This window comes from Hippopotamus amphibius, chromosome 11, assembly GCF_030028045.1.
Source record: "Hippopotamus amphibius kiboko isolate mHipAmp2 chromosome 11, mHipAmp2.hap2, whole genome shotgun sequence".
NCBI classification, from domain to species: Eukaryota; Metazoa; Chordata; class Mammalia; order Artiodactyla; family Hippopotamidae; genus Hippopotamus; species Hippopotamus amphibius.
This window is the reverse complement of record NC_080196.1, coordinates 16,265,243-16,279,098: the sequence shown is the minus strand read 5'-3', so window position 1 is coordinate 16,279,098 and position 13,856 is coordinate 16,265,243.

The following is a 13,856-nucleotide window of genomic DNA, read 5'->3' as shown; positions in this document are numbered from 1 at the left end:
AGGATGACAGTTCTCGTGCAGTGAATGGGCAGTGGACCTTTGCTTCATGGTTCAGGACATCAGAAATGTGCTGATATTGAAACCTCTTAGAAAAAAAGCTAATGATGAATAGAAATAGATAGATTCATTATTTTGTAAATGTCAGGAATAGTGAATGCAGGAGGATACACAGACCTAAGAACCGCAGATCCTTTTAGAAACTGGGTGGGAGAATCCATCTTAAATGAATTAAAGGACCTCACAGACAGTTCTTTCAAAAATCCATAGCCGGACAGTAACAGCAAATGTTAATGTAGGTATTATTCTTTATAAAATACGAATACAGATGTTTAAGAAAACTTACTTCAGAGAATGTGAGGAATTTTAAGAGCTTATCAAAATAAATTTTCTCCCCAGAGGAGTGCATCACAATTCAAAGCAAATACCATTGGTAATCTGAAAGTTATCCCCAAAGCTATTTTAAATCTTTCCATCATTTCAAATACTGCATATGTTCAGAGAAGATGAATTATAAGATTAGTGTTTGTTACACAAAATTATTTTATGGAGTAATTTTGGATGGGACAATGATTTAACCTACTGAGAAAGGAACAACAGCTGCTGGGCAATTAACACTATAGCTTTAGAACAATAAACGTAGTTTTGTTAAGATAGTCCAAATAATTTGTTACGCAAGTACACGTTACAATGCCAGTATTTCCAGTACTAGGACATGCACATAAAGATTAAAACTCCCCAAACCATCGAAGCATTTATAGTTGCTAGTGACAAACAGAAAAGAACACTGAGTATAAATCAATGTCCAAAATAAGGCATTTGTTGTTTACAATGATTGACAGTATCTACCTATTTATTGCCTGCTATTTATTTTAAAGTGCAATGAGAGAGAAAATTAGTTTACAAGATTGGTCTGATGTTGATTTAGCCCTCTTTTCAGTGCTTTCTGACCCCTTCAGACCAACATATGCAAATACAGATAAAATGATAATATCGTACAGCATCCTGGAATATACTAAGACACCCCATCAGCTATCCCAGGCCTCCCCTCTACTCCTCAAGGCTGAGGAGATCAGTACTTTGCCAGGCCCAGGTGGGGACCTGAGTTTAGTCCTTTCATTGGATGATGAAGTTGTGGGTATCTTAAGGTGTGACTGAATCAGAACAGTGAATATTGGGTAGTTATTTCTAGTTTATCTAGGGTAGCATTAGAGTAGCAACATTCTTTCTCATACTTAGTTAGCTGGTTGGGTAATTGAAATATACAGTTAAAGTGCGGCATAAAAGGTGACTTTAAAAAGTATAAACGTCCATTCACACTTCACCATAAAGGTGATGCTTCTACCTTGTAGTTAGGGACCACCGGCATCCAAACTGCCTGAGGAGCTTGCATAAGCTGCAGATTTCTGGTATGCAGCTCAGACCTCCTCAATCAAACTCTGGGGAGCAGAGGGGTGTGTGAGGAAGGGGAGGGGCACAAGGGCCAAGAATCTGCATTTTTTAAAAAGCATCTCAGGTGCTTACTGCCGTTGGTTTTAAAGCTTGAGAGTGACTCCTATAGGAATTGACTATATCACTGTTGCAGAAATAAAATGTTTACCTTAAGAGAGGACATAAACACCACCACAAGGAAGAAATTGGTTCATTTCAGAATGAGACCATTCTGTAAGACCCCTGACCTGGTTTCTTTCACAAGTCAATGACATAGATAAAAGGGAAAGAGATTAAAACTGACTTGAAGGACACTTCAGATAGAAACTAATGAAATACAATGGATCTTGTTTGGATTCTGATTCAAACAAATCAAAGACAGTATGTTAAGACTATTGGGGAAATGTAAATATAGACTATTTATTGGTTGATATTAAAGATTTAGTGTTAATTTGGTTATGATGGGAATGTAAGAAGATGCTGCTGTTTATTTTTAGTTGTCTACTTAAGTTTTGGTGGGGGCCAGGGTATGGTATTTGTTTCAAAATGCTCCAGAAAACCAAAGTGAGGTAGTGTGTGGCAGAAGGTTGATAGCTATTGAAGATAAGTAGTAGCTACACGGGGATTGTTGTATTTTAAATTTCTAGTTATGTTAGGAAATTTTTAAAGCAAATTGTTAAGAGGATCTAAGGAAATAGAAATGCATAATCCAACAGAATGAGTTGCCAAAGGTGGACTTGTAAAGAAAAGTTTGACGGTTCCCCAAAAAGGCAAACATAGAATAACCGTATGAAAATGTAAAATAGATGGCTAGTGAGAAGCTGCTGCATAACACAGGGAGATCAACTCGATGACTGGTGATGACTTAGAGGGGTCAGATAGGGAGGGTGGGAAGGGGTGGCAGGAGGGAGGGGATGTGGGGATATATGTATAAATACAGCTGATTCACTTTGTTGTGCAGCAGAACCTGGCACAACAGTGTAAAGCAATTACACTCCAATAAAGAACTAAAAACAAAAAACAAAACAAAACAAAACAAGTTAATTAAAAAAATAAAAATAAAAAAATTACCATATGACCCAGCAACTCCACTCCTACATATATACTCAAAAGAATTGAAAACAGGAACTGAAACAGATACACGTACACATATATTCATAACAACACTAGTCAAAATAGACAAAAGATGGAAACAGGTCAAACATCCACCAACAGGTAAGTGGACAAACAGAACATGGTATGTATATACAATTGCATATTATTCTACCATTAAAATAATGAAGTTCTGATACATGTTACAACATGGACTGAAAACATTATGTGAAGTGAAATATGCCAAATACAAAAGGACAATTATTATATGATGCCACTTATATGAGGTATGTAGAATGGGTGAAATTCAGAGAGACAAAAAGTAAAACAGAGGTTACCAAGAGTTGAGGGAAGGGAAAATGAAGGGTTACTGCTACTAGGTGCAGAGTTTCTGTCTGGTGATGGAAAAGTTTTGGAAATACAGTTGACCGTCGAACAACAAGGGTTTGAACTGTGCGGGTCCACTTACATACAGATTTTTTTCAATAGTAAATACTATAGTACTACATGATTCACAGTTTATTGAACTGTGAATATGGAGGAACTACAGAAACAGAGCAACCTTGGATATTGGGGACTCACTATATGTTTTATGTGGATTTTTGACTGCTCTGAGGGTTGATGGCCCTAAACCCAAGTTGGTCAAGAGTCAACTTTACACAGAAGTAGCGGGTGCACAGCATTGCAGATGTACTACATACTGCTGAAATGTTCATTTTTAAATGGTTAATTTTATGTTATGGGAATTTTACCTCAATTTAAAAATAAAAGATGGAAGTCACCCCCAGCAAAGTTGAAAAATAGGTGTCCTACCTCTGTAACCATGGAAACCACTGGCCCAAGTCACTGCCTGTTGTTAAGTGATCACTCTACATAAAAGATGAATCCAAGGATTACTTTCCATCTATTACTTAATCTCAGTAATTTCGTTGTCTTTGCATGCCTTCTTTCAGGACAATTTTATTACTTTTTTTCCCTCCTAAATGTAATTTTTATTCAGTGTCATAAATACTTCCATTCCTTTGTGTAGTTATTTTCCCTTAGATTCACTTTGGGATCAAATTGTGGACAATACGACTGAGAATGGTCAGATGAGGCTTTCCAAGGGATTGGCCTTTGTTGGTTACCTGCAGTATGTGAGCTGTTGGAGCATCCCAAGAGGTGAACACAGGAGCTAAGTAGGAAGGTTGCAGTAGAAATTTAAATTTCTCATCATCTGACTCCTCCTTTGTCCCAGGAATATTGGTGTAGCTACGCTAAGGCTAGCCTTGGACTTTTGCCTGCAGATAAACTTCTCATTAAATACAGTTTTTAAAATGTAGCTGAAACAGGTCTTGTCACTCCCAGAAGGGACATGGGGTTGGTGGGGAAATTTTAGAAAAACTCTTTTACAAGATAAAGATTAACTTGGAAAACAAGACGATAAAACCACACAGTGTGATCTGGTAGCAGTAGAGAAAAGACCTGCTTCATAATTTTCCTTTGAAAAATTGATCAGATCAAAACTAACCCAGGGTGTAAGTGGTCAGCATGAAAATAAGCGTCCCTGCTCAGGCCTGTGCTGCAGAGCTGGGCATTCAGGAAGAGGGGAATGAAATCAGGGTGTGGGAGAAACATCGACTGGCTCTGCTCCATGGAGGCCCCCGACCACTGAGAAACGCAGGAGGGGAATGGGTGGTACCAGCTTACTGCCAGCTCTCATTCACAGGTGCTGCACATTTCTTCATCAGAAAGAAAATGAGTTTTACCCATGTGTTTTCACTTGTAAACCCATCAGGGTCTGGGGAGTAGAGTGAAAGAAAAATTCAGAGGGGTTGACACACTTCCTTGCTAGATGCTTCTTTCTCTCTTTTCAAATGTAAGAATGAGGCGACAGGAAATGAAACAAGCAACCTCATGGAAATTGATCAGGTCTGTAAATGCAGGCAGGGGTGAGTAGCTGACGAGGAAGGAGGACTGAGACCTCAGTGGTGAAGGGAAGAGGCTCAGACTGGGGCAAGAATTGCCTTGGATGCCTCCGTTATTTCTCCTGTCTCCTCTTTTCAGGTTTTGTTTGGTTGTTTTTTTTTTAAAAACCAACTACTGTAAGCCTCAAGTCCAGAGTCTTCTTCGAGCAATGTTAAGTAGAATATATTAACACTTTTTATTTTTCATTTTTCTAAAATGCTAACCATCTGTGGATGGCAAGTGACATAGGTTTTCCATTTGTAATAAACCTTTTCTTTTAAAATAGATAAATTTAGGCCTCCAAAGTGAGTGATTGAGAGTAAACTATTAAGGAAGCAATTCTGCCCATCATTCTTGGCTGTGCCAAAAGTACTGAGGTTTGAGAAACTTCGTGATAGAACAAAGCCTTTCTGTTTGTTAATGACAGCTAATATCTAATCAGCATCGACTATGGATAGGCCACCGTGTAGAGCACTTTTCACGTCGGATCCAGCACAACCCCACAAGCTCGGTACCGTGAGCCCTGTTTGACAGAAAAGAAAGTTGAGTCTTGAGGTTAAATTCTGTTGTGAAAGATCACATGATAAGAGGAGAAGCCAGGAGTGGAACTCAGGTCTAATGTCCAAAGCGCTGAGCTTTCTGTGAAAACACACTACTTCAGGTTCTTCCTTGCAGGGTTGGGGCAGAGAGGGTCTCCAAGAAGACCTGTCAGAGGACCGCTGGAAAGGGCACGTGCTCTCTGTGTCCTTCCCCAGGTTAGAGCTCAGAAGAAGTTGTCCATATTTCCACATCCTCATTTGGTTTATACAATAGCTGGGGCCCGTTTTCATTATATTCCTTCCTAGTCTGAACACTTCTTCCTGCCTCAAACCCTGCTTCCTGCTCCATCATTATCAAAACACCTGTCTTCCTCAGTCTAGTGCTATCACAAGTTTTGTTGGAAGGAGGCAGTGCCCGCTGACCTCAGTGTGAATTAAAATATATCAAAGAGTCCGAGTTTTAAAGTTATCAGACCTCTGTTTCCATAAGGAGGAACTCTTTTTTTCACTCATACTCCAGCAAGAGATTAGCAGCCTGAAATCACTTTGACAGTGTCAGTTGCTCTATTGCAGACCACAGGGAATTTTAATTCCAGCCTGTGAAATTGTAATTGCTTCTCAAGGAGAAGTGAGGAATCCTGGGTAATGGCCACAGCCAAGCTCAATGTCAGAGTTGCCAGTTGCTGCCACATCAGATATTACTTGCTGTTATTCAAAAATCACTCCAGCTTTCCATATGGGAAGTTGAACTGGGGAGTGAAAGTAAATTAACAGAAACTGTCAGCTGTTCGGAATACCACAGACAGCAGTGTGACAGAGGTGACTGACCTCCCATCAAAAAAGGTAACTTTTTCTCTTTTTTTGGTTAAGATAAAGAGTTTCACAAACAAATTTCATTACTTAAGGTATGCAGCTAAATGATATCATTATTAAGCCAAAAATTATCTGGTCCATGGCATGATAAGATTAAAGCTGCCAATTTCTAGTCACTCCTTCCAGGAAGGTGGTGGGATGGCGGAAGGGAGGCGGGTCAGTGGCCCCAAAGAGTAATTAAAATAATGAAGATAGCAAGTCCATGTCAGGTTGATGTTTGCAATGGATTAAAATTACCTGCTATCAAAGTTAAACTGAGAAATCGCTTCCTGGCTATGTTTGGAATAAAGAGAATTTGGAGCTATCACATCTGATTACAAAACATTTAGAGACAAAGAAAATTATCTGCAAAGGGAAAAACTTGTTACCTGCCACCTTCTGAAGACAGGGGATGTTCTGATGAGTACTAAGTGGTTCTGAAATTAATTTTTTTTTTTTCTACAGAGGGTCAGAAAGAAAAGAGAAGGGGCTAAATAAAATTGCTTAAATAGATACGGTCTGTGACTTTTTTGTTTTAGACATTAGAAAAAATTCAGATGTGGGCTTTACTTTTCCTTGTTTGAGGATTTTTAGGGCAAATTTTAGGCATTACATTTCACTCTTGTGATTAAAGGTATCAGGGCATCTTCGTGTGCTCTGCCCACCCTCTCTAGCTGGAGAGCAGTAAAGCACACTGGTTGGAAACAGGACTGTAGTACCAGATTGCCTGGGTTATAATCTTGGCTCTGCCATTTACCAGCTAATGACCTTGGACAAATCACATCTCTGTGCCTCAGTTTCCTCATCTAGAAGAGTTGTTCAGAGTGACTCTGAGGATTAAACAAGCTAATATATTTAAAGTGCTGGGGAAAATGCCCAGCTCTACATACATGGTAGCAGTGATGAGGATGATGTTATTTACTTGTACTATTACTGCTACATGTATCAAAGGTATTTTGGCGACTGCTTTCATTTGCCTTGACTCTTGTGCCAATCCAGCCAACTCTTGAGCATGATTTCTAAAAAACCAATAATGGTAGGGAGTTCCCTGGTGGTCTAGTGGTTAGGATTCAGTGCTTTCACTGTCGTGACCTGGGTTCAACCCCTGGTCAGGGAACTGAGATCCTGTAAGCCGCATGGAGTGGACAAAATTAAAACAAAACAAAACCCCAAAACAAACAAAAAACCAATAATGGCAAATTACAGTGACTTCAGCTTCCTCAGAAGTAGTTATCCGGGACCCTTCTCCTGATTTCTGTGACATTTCAGGTCCTTCTGCCATCTCCTTTCCTGGATTTTAACTTCCTGTTCCAGCCCTAACAATGGAACAGGGACCCAATTACTATGGTCAGTAATTTTTTCTAACGTCTAAAACAAAAAAGTCACAGACCGTTTCCTAGCTCCAGTCACAAAGGCCTCAAATCTTAACCCCAGTCACTAAGTGTGGAGACATTTTCCTTATGACAGAGGATGAATTAGGGTGTTTCATCTTTTCAGGTTGTATATAACGAAAACAATGTTTATGGTAACAGAATCATGGAATGAGAATATCGGCCCCTGAAATCCCGGGCAATCCTGGGCCCAGGGGGCTTTAAGAGACGCTGGCGGGTGGTCCAGAACCTGTGTGCCCTGAACAGTCAGAAGCTGCTGCAGAGATCAAAGATCCAAGGCCCAATCAAAGATCCCAAGCCTGGCTGAGAGTAAAAGGGGCCACCGGGTCAGGCTTACAAGGGAAATGCAAACGTCCACACTGGTCTGGGTGTGGGGAAGGCAGATTCCAGATCTGGTGCCTAAAATCAAGACGTGTGATCACTATATTTCTAAATACAACATAGTTGTAGCAAAGTGTATAAACTCACGCACATGAGGGGTATGAATTTTATAACTCCACTCAAGTTTCTTTTTATAACTCAACTTTTTTTATAAGTCCATTCCAGTGGATAGACAAAATGAATCTGGCTCAATTCAGTGCAGTGTTCTCCCCCCTTCTCTGGGGTTGGGACTAAGAACTCAGGGGATGGAGGCAGTTGCAGGGGACATCTCTGGCCCAAGCTGGCATCAGGCTGCACAGCATTCTCTTAGCCATGAGGGGAGCCTCCAGAGACACGTTCAGTTACAGTACATTTCTGGACACAGGTAAGTCCCAAAGCATCTTAACACCAAAGAGAATACTTGGGATTCCTGTTCAGAAATGCTCCGGACTAGAGGGATGGATATTCTAGACACGTCACTGAACTCCTCCTCAGTTTCGCCATCTAGAAGCTAAAGGGGTCCAACTCTATGGTTCCTACGAGCCCCCTCTGCTCTTATTCTAGGCTGACCTGCAGGGTTCACTACCCCGCTTTTCAAGCAAGACCAAGTCTTGGGTGAAGCAGAGAGAACACAGAGCGATCCTGATCTTTTATCAAGCACTGAGAATAAACAGACTTTCTGTGTAACTTCTTTAAATCTCAATTCAAATTTCCAATATTACTGGAGAAAAGTTTGAACTCCCTGACACGTTGCAGAGAAACAGACGCTGTTTAGGACGGATTACCAGAAGGCAGCCCTGTGGTGACTTTCTGGGGGTTTACACTTGTGACTTCAACGCTGGGTTGCCACAAGTTTTGCTTTCAATATTAATTGGAGTTACTGCAGCTCCTCAGATAGACAGCTTGACTCTGCCACATAGCGTGAGGGAAAGCTGGTGTTAAATTTCTTCCCCATCCCCCTGCTTTCCTTCTGAGTTGTGTATCTAAAGGCATTAAAAAATATTCTTCAACCTGAAATACACTTTTAGCTAGTGAATGTTCTTGTAGCTGGTATAATTCTGATTGCCCAAGGCGGACTGGTTTGATAAGATTACATTTTTTTAGACTGGGATCCAACCAACTTGTGCTCTGTGTCAGACTGCTTTGGAACTTTCAACCTTCCTAACCTCAAAAATCTTGGAGGATGTTGTGTTAAGAGGGAAAAAAAGAAGAGGGATCTTAATTGGAGGCTTGAGAATCTTATCCTGCATGAATAGGGTTAGAGATCTTACACGTGGAAGGCATGTATGAGAAGAAAAACTATTGGAAAATCAGAGGCAATGAGATATAAAAACAGGAAAGGTGAGAAGTGGTCAAGGGCAACAGCTAGAACCTCTCTCAGAGGCTTTCAGGTCACTCTTTTCAACAACACAAAAACCCAACCCATCCTGAATGCCTCTCCATGTAATACATTTAAAAGTAAATTTCAAAAGTACCTTTACTTTCTCTAGATGAGACCCAGCCTCCATAAGTTCCATCTCCTGGTTCATTTTCTGTTTGAGTTCTGATTTTATTCTCGGATATGGAACCAAATGAGACACGATATTGACTATTCACCACAGTTTCCTGGGTGAGAGACTGTGCTAGAATCAAGTTTTCTTAGGCCCAAAACACGGAGTTCAGACCAAATTATAGTCAAGTTTTCCCAGTCCTGTAGACATGACAATTTTTAACACCTTGATGGGCCAATAATCAAGAATTTAGAGTTTTCCTGTGAAGTTTGGAATTGAGGGTAGTGGACCAGGAGGGTTTGATGGCGGCAGAAGCCCTTCCCTTATATCTGCAACAAGTAAGGTTGCAGAAATCATACTGGCTGAAAAACCAAAAAACAGAGAAACAAAAAACCAGGAGCATCTGCTCTCTAAGATCATGGCCTGAGACAGTTATCCCAGGTGGCTTTTGGTTAAGTATTCTCATCCATTTGTTGAGAATAGAGCATGTGACTTCTTAACTGAACAGGTGTATGAATAGAATTTGAGATACAGAAGATCAAAACCAGAAAGCTGGAGTCACTGATTTGAATCACCACAGATAAGCAGAGAAGGCAGCAGGTGCTGGAGGGATAGAGCGTTGCTAGGTCCCCAGAAGCTCCTCAGTGTGGCAGTGCCAAAGCAAAGATTAAAGAGCAAATACACTGAACTACAAAGACAGGAGCTTGACTCTTGCTGAGGCACTTTCTTAATTGAAATAATGATGGGATCCACACACCCAGTTCCAGTTCCGTGTTACGGCAACAATTGTAAAGCAAGCAAACCCCCACACCGGCAACACCGGTGTCAGTAACAGCAATGATAAGAACGTCACCAACTGGCTAAGTGAGGCTTGCTAATGGTTCTCTTGGAAATGGACAAATGGGAAGCTTGGCAGCAGATAAAAAACTCAGAACCAAGGACAGAGATTTCACTCTCCTGAAACCTTGTTTCATCGTCCCTGAAAAGTGATAAGTACATTGTACATTTCCAGAAGTGGCAGTATAGGGTCAGGAATGGGGAGCCCATTGTCCTCGTTCATCATCACACCAGGCCAGCCTCCAGACAGTCACCGCTTATCTTTTCAAACAGGAATCTCTTCAGAGCCTGCAATGTTTAGAAGCCCATTTGGAAGTCTACAGTGGCTCTTTCTTGACTATCAAATAAAATCTAAATTCCTTAGAATGGGATCAAAACTTTTCACAGCCTGAGCTTATTTTTAGTCTAATTTCTAGGCACTTCTCTTAGATAGCCTTCACCTAGCTACACTGTTTCTCAAATTCACCATATATTTTAAGACTACAGTGCCATTTTTATTTTGGTAAAATATGTATAATATTGATCATCGTAACCATTTGTAAGTGTATGATTCAGTGGCATTAAATACATTTACAATGTTTTGTACCCATCACCATTATCTATATGTTAAACTGTTTCATCATACCCAACTTAAACTCTGTACCCATCAAACAATAACTCCCTTTTCCTCCTTTCCTCAGCTCCTAATAACCTCTATTCTACTTTCTGTCTCTATGAATTTATCTACTCTAGGTATCTCACATAAATGGTATCATACAATACTTGTCCTTCTGTCTGGCTTACTTCACTAAGCATAATTTTTTTAAGGTTCATCCATGTTGTTGCATGTGTCAGAATTTCACTCTTTTCTATGGCTAACAGTCCACTGTATGTATGTACTGCATTTTGTTCATTCATTCATCCATCCATGGGCATTTGCGTTGGTTACTGCAAATAATGCTGCTATGAACATTGGTATACAGATATCTATTAGAGTCCCTGCTTTCAAATTCTTTTGGATATATAAGTAAGAGTGGAAGCGCTGGGTCATACAGTAGTTCTAGGTTTCAATTTTGAAGACGTGCCAAACTATTTTCCACAGTGGCTGAACCATTTTATAATTCCATCAATATTGTATGAGGGTTCTAACTTCTCCACAACCTTGTCAACATTTTTATTTTTTTGTTTGGTTTGATTTTATTTATTTACTTACCTGTGGTTTTTGATGGTAGCCATCTTAATGGGTGTAAAGTAATATCTTATTATGATTTTGATCTGTATTTCCCCAATAATTAAAGATGTTGAACAAATGTGTTTATTGGCCGTCTAACTTATTTGGAGAAATGTCTATTTAAGTCCTTTACATATTTTTAAATTGGGTGTTTGCTTTTTGGTTGTTGAGTTATAGAAGTTCTTTATATATTCCAGATATTAACTTCTTGTCAGAGATATAATTTGTAAATATTTTCTCCCATTCTGTCTTTCTGCTTTCTTGATAGTGTCCTTTGATGCACATAAGTTCTTAACTGTGATGAAATCTAAAAATTTTCTTTTGTTGACTGTACTTTTGGTGTCACAGCTATGAAACTGTTGCCAAATCCAATGCCATGAAGATTTCTTCCAATGTTTTGTTTTCTTCTAAGAATTTTGTAATTTTTTTTTTAAATTTTTTTGGGGGTACACCAGGTTCAATCATCTGTTTTTATACACATATCCCTGCATTCCCTCCCCTCCCTGACTCCCTCCCCCTCGAGTCCCCCCCACCCTCCCCGCCCCAGTCCTCTAAGGCATCTTCCATCCTCGAGTTGGACTCCCTTTGTTATACAATAACTTCCCACTGACTATTTTACAGTTGGTAGTATATATATGTCTGTGCTAGGAATTTTGTAATTTTTAACTCAAGTTTATTTAGGTCTTTCATCTATATTGAGTTAATTTTCATGTATGGTGAAAGGTAAGGCCATTTATGGGAATAATTTTTTCTGAGATCTCTATTCTGTACTATTGATCTATATGTCTGTTCTTATGCCATTACCATATTGTTTCAAGTGCTGTAGCTATGTTGTAAGTTTTGAAGTTGGAAAGTGTGAACAGTGAAAGTGTTCTTTCAAATCTGTTCTTCTTTTTCAAGATTCTTTTGGCTAGTTGGGGTCTCTTGAAATTCCATACGACTTTGAGGGTTGACTTTTCCATTTCTACAGAAAAGTCTGTTTCAATAGGGAATGTCCTGAATCGGCAGCTCACTTTAGGTAGTATTGCCATTTTAACAATGTTAAGTCTTCCTATCCATGAACATTGGATATCTTTCCATTTATTTAGATATGTAAAATTTTCTTTCAGCAATGTTTTGTAGTTTTCAGCATACAAATCTTTTACCTCTTTTGTGAGATGATTTATTCCTCAGTACTTAATTCTTTTAGGTGCTATCATAAATGGAATTGCTTTCTGAATTTCTTTTTGTTCACTGCCATTGAATAGAAACACCTGATTTTTCTGTGTTGATCTTGTAATATACAACTTTGCTGAATTTGTTTATTAACTCTAGTCGCTTTCTTGTGGATTCTTTGGAATTCTCTATACATAGGCTCATCCTGTCATCTACAAATATAGTTTTACCTCTTCCTTTCCAATTTGGATACATTTTCTTCCTTTTCCTTGGCTAACAGTTCTGACTAGAAATACTGGTACAATGTTGAATAGCAGCTGTGAAAGCGGGCATTCTTGCCTTGTCCCTGATCTTAGGGGGAAACTTTTGGTCTTTCACCACAGAGTATGGTATTGGCTGCAGGTTTTTCATAACTATCACATTGAGGAATTTCCCCTCCATTCCTAGTTTTCTAAGACTTTTTTGTCATGAAAGGGTGTTGGATTTTGTCAAATCTCTTTGTTTCAGTTGAGATGATCACATGCCCCCCTCCTTTTAAATTAATGTGATATTAAGTTGATTGATTTTATATTGAACCACCCTGTATTCCTGGTATAAATCCCACTTGGTCATGGTAAACAATCCTTTTAATATGCTGTGAAGTTAATTTACTAATACTTTGGGCATTTTTGTACTTATAGTGGATTTTAGTTTGCAATTTTCTTTTCTTGTAGTGTCTATCTAGCTCCAATATCAGGATAATGCTGGCCTCATAGACTGAGATAGGAAGTGTTCCTACCTCTTCCATTTTTTGGTAAGAGTTTAAGAAGAACTGGTGTTTATTATTCTTTAGATGTTTGGTAGAATTCACCTGTGAAGACACCTGCTCCTGGACTTTTCTTTGTTCATGCTGGTAAGACGGGAAAGTCTAGTGTTTAAAGAAAAAAATTCCTGTTGCAAGGTATTTTCTTAAGAGAGCCAAGGCCCACAAAAGAAGTTTCCCAGGGACTCCTACCAATATACCTCGTTCAATCTCATGCTTCACTCACTGTTTAAATTACTTCTGGTTATTACAAAACAAATTACACTTGCAAGAGTAAAAATGTTACATAAATTCCTCCTGTGAGGGCAAAGAGTCACAAGACAGCATGAGGAATTACTTTCAGGACTGAGTGTCATCAGAGTCATTCCAAAGTGACTTTTTTAGGGCGATAACACTCAATTTAAAAATAAGCTGGTATTTGTACGTACTCATTACTTCATTACTTATGCATACATTATGTGGATGGTATGCCTCAGGTCACAAGCTGAACCCAAGTATATCAAGTCATAAGCAAACTTCTTTTATATCTATTTTCAAATCTTTAGGTCTGTTTAAAAACCACGTGTTTTATTCCTCTTTATGGAAATTCAGGGTTAAAAACAGAAGTTAAAAGCTTGGACCTTTGAACGGACAGCCTGGGATAACATCTATAGTTATTGTGATTAATTACACATATTAAAAGCAGATTAAACCTGAGAGTTAAAATTCCTAGTTCTTCAGGCTTTTCTGAACTCCAAGTTTTCCCTTACCTTG